This window comes from Triticum dicoccoides, chromosome 4B (assembly GCF_002162155.2).
Source record: "Triticum dicoccoides isolate Atlit2015 ecotype Zavitan chromosome 4B, WEW_v2.0, whole genome shotgun sequence".
NCBI lineage: Eukaryota > Viridiplantae > Streptophyta > Magnoliopsida > Poales > Poaceae > Triticum > Triticum dicoccoides.
In genome coordinates this window covers 596,203,892-596,207,824 of record NC_041387.1, presented here as the reverse complement: position 1 = coordinate 596,207,824, position 3,933 = coordinate 596,203,892, and positions in this window count along the sequence as shown.

Sequence of the window (3,933 nt, the reverse complement as noted above, 5' to 3'; positions counted from 1 at the left end):
GTCGCCCGAGACACAGAGACTGGACCGAAACTCCTCAAAGACGGAAGTAGGCAATCCCTTAGTCATCATACACTACTAGGGAAAAGCTTATAGGCAGACGCTTACTAGTAGCGAGGGTTTATAACCCTCGCTACTGCTACTTACTAGTAGCGCGTGTTTTTACCCCTCGCTACTACTCAGTTGATAGTAGTAGCGCGGGTTTTTAACCCTCGCTACTACTGAGCGGTCTCTACCATGCCCCCCGGGACATGCCATAGTAGTAGCGAGGGGTATAAACCCGCGCTACTACTAAGTTGATAGTAGTAGCGCGGTTTTATACCCCTCGCTATTACTAAGTACGAGGTAGGTAAAGTCCCCATATCCTCGGCCAAATCCCTCCTCTCTCCCTCACTCTCCCCTCTCTCCCATTCCCCTTCTCCTCCCACTCATCCCCAAATTCGGTGACCTCCTCTCCCTTGGCGTCTCCCGACACGGACGACAGCCATGTCCAGGAGGAGGAGACTGCTGCTGTCGGGGCCGCCGGGTCCGGCACGGAGGGCGGCCAACGGGGGCTCCGCGGAGCTGGCCAAGACGGTGGCGGTCTGCTTCCAGCGACGCGCGACGTAGACTCATCTCCCACCACGCGATGCGCGCATCGCGTCCTCTATTTCGGCGCCGGGGTCGCTGACTAGCTTGCGTGTTTGACGGGCTCTATAGATTCCGATGCGGGGGATGACGACGAGGAGGAGGAGTGGTAGCAGAAGCAGCAGCAGCAGGACGAGCACGAGAAACTTCATCTAGGTTTTGAGCGTCGGCTCCAACTTCAGCGGCCACCAGTGAGTTCCTCCTCCTACTCCTCTCTATCTCTCTCTTCCTCATTCAAATAATTTTCTCTTCTTTTGTAGCAGCAGTAGATGAGAGGTGCGGGAACGAGTTGGGTCGGGAGCCACCATCACCATGGACAACTTCATCCCCTCCAGGAATAGCAACAACCATGGTTGGAGAGGACGATGACGCCCAGCAGCAGCAACCATGGATGGAATTTATTTTTTTAATTCCCAATTAGTTAGTAGTAGCACGGGGCCTTGACCCGCGCTACAGCTAAGTAGTAGTAGCGCGGGCGTCAACCACGCTACTACTATCAGAAGTAGCAGTAGCGAGGGTTATACACGCGCTACTGCTACAAGTTAGCTGTGGCGCCGTATCAGTAGCGCGGGTGCCCGCGCTACTGATACACCCAAAACCCGCGCTACTGCTAGGCTTTTCCCTAGTAGTGATATCGACAAACTGTTGCGACGTCGGCACGTGAAGAACCCGAACACGGCCAAGGGCAACCTGCTCGCGCAAGAATTGAATATCGAGCTCAATATGCTTCATACGTCGATGGTGCACCGGGTTGGCGGAAAGGTAGACCGCGCTGACGTTATCGCAGTAGACAAGAGTGGCCTTATGAACATCACAAAGCAACTCCTGGAGTAGCTAATGGAGCCAAGAGCACTCGACCACGGCATTAGCCACGGCGTGATACTCTGCCTCGGCGCTGGAGCGGGGGACCGTGGGCTACTGCTTCGATGACCAAGAGATCAATGAGGGTCCAAGGTAGACGCAGTAGCCTGACGTGGAGCATCGAGTGTCGGGGCAGCCAGCCCAGTCCGCATAAGAGTAGGCCACGAGGTCGATGGAGGTGGAGGCCGTCAGGGTGAGTCCCAAAGACATGGTGCCGCGTATATAACGGAGAATACGCTTCACCAAAGTCCAGTGAGAGTCACGCGGAGCGTGCATGTGGAGCCACACCTACTGGACAGCGTACTGTAGGTCGGGTCGAGTCAGCGTCAGGTACTGTAAAGCACCAACCATGGAGCGATAGGACGCTCCATCAGATGCGAGAGACCCCGCCAGAGCAGAGACCTTCGCCTTCGTGTCGACGGGGGTGGGCGCAGGCTTGAAGTTAAGCATACCGGCACACTCCAGAAGCTCGTGGGCGTACTTCTGCTGATGCGGAAAGAAGCTGTCAGTCCGTCGGACCACCTCGATGCCGAGGAAGTAGTGCAGAGGCCCCAAGTCCTTGAGGGCGAACTCATTGTGAAGACGAGAATTCAGCAGCTGAAGGAGATCGGGGGCGGACGCCGTGAGGATGATGTCATCGACGTATAGCAACAGATATGCAATGTCGGCTCCCTGATGGTACACGAAGAGTGAGGCATCGGAGCGAGTGGACTGAAAATCCCAGAGACTACAGGAAGGCTGCTATACGCTGGTACCAGGTCCGAGGCGCCTGCTTCAACCCGTAAAGAGAACGGGAGAGCAAGCACACAAATTCTGGGTGCTCTGCATCGACGAAGCTAGTGGGCTGCTCACAGTACACCTGCTCAGCAAGGTGGTCATGCAAGAAGGCGTTGGAGACATCCAACTGGTGCACAGGCCAGGCGTGCGAGACTGCCAACTGGAGAACGGCGTGGATCATGCCCGGTTTAACAACCGGGGCGAAGGTGTCAGTGAAGTCCACGCTCGCGCGCTGCCAAAATCTGTGAACCACCCACCGAGCCTTGTAGCGCTCGAGAGAAACATCCGGGCGAGTCTTGTGGCGAAACACCCACTTGCCAGTGATGATGTTGGCACGAGGGGGTCGCGGAACAAGCTGCCACGTGTGGTTGCGCTGTAAGGCGTCGAACTCCTCCTGTATTGTAGCTAGCCAATGGGGATCCCGAAGGGTAGCGCGAGCGAAGGTGGGGATGGGTGATGGCGCCAATGTCGAGGCGGTGCACACATACTCGTCGGAGGACTAGCGCGTGCTCGACCAAGCACTCCTTCTTGGGCACGGTTCATCACACCGAGAGGCGAAACAACCGGGCCGGTGGGGGCGGCGGGGGCCGCAGTGGTGGCAGGGGCCGCAGTGACGACAGGGGTGCTGACAGCGGCAGAGGCACCTGCGGCAGCGGCGGCAGCCAACTCGGCAGCCGAGGAGGCGACGGTTGAGTAGGACGTCGAGCCCGTCGCCGGGGTGGTGGCGCCAGCCGGGGTACCCACCGGCTCAACCTCGTAGGAGGGAGACGGGGACCCAAGGGCCCGGTCAGACTCGACATTTGGGGAGGGAGTCAAAAAACCGGGCGGCGGTGGCAGAAGGCGCCATGCCGGGGGGCCTCCGGGAGGGTGCCGCCGTGCATTGCTCCAGGAAGGGGGCGCGGGGCTCGGCGCCAAAGGAGCCGAAGCCGGAGAGACCTGAAAAAAAGGTAACACCGTCTCGACATAGTACATCTGCCTCGAGGTGTACACACGATGAGTGACAGGATCATAGCACCGGTAACCTTTGGTGTTAGGAGGGTAGCCAAGGAAGACGCATGGGATGGAATGTGGTGCAAATTTGTTTGGCGTGGTGGATGCAGTGCTAAGATAACAGAGACACCCAAAGATGCAGAGACCATCATAGGACGGTGGTGTACCAAAGAGAAGGTGGTGAGGGGCATAGTTCCACCGAGGACGATATGGACGATTGTTAACTAAGAGAGTGGCGGTGGCGAGAGCATCAGGCCAAAACTGAGCGGGCATGTTAGAGTGAAAGAGTAACGTGCGAACGCAGTTGTTAAGAGGGCGGAGAATGCGCTCGACGCGGCCGTTCTGCTGTGAAGTGTAAGGGCAAGTCAGACGAAAGGTGGTGCCGCGAGAGGCAAGAAGTGTGCGAAGAGTGACGTTGTCAAACTCTTTTCCGTTATCAGTCTGGAGTGCGAGTAGGCGCGACCGAACAGGATGGTGACATAGGAATAAAAAGCGGTGAGTGTGGCTAAAGCATCGGATTTATGACAAAGAGGAAGAGTCCACAGATAATGAGAATAATCATCTAAAATCAGCAAGTAGTATAGATAGTCCGTGTTACTCACAACGGTAGATATCCAAACATCACTATGAAGTAATTGAAACAAAAAAGTGGAAACTGAAGTAGATGCACTAAAGGAAAAA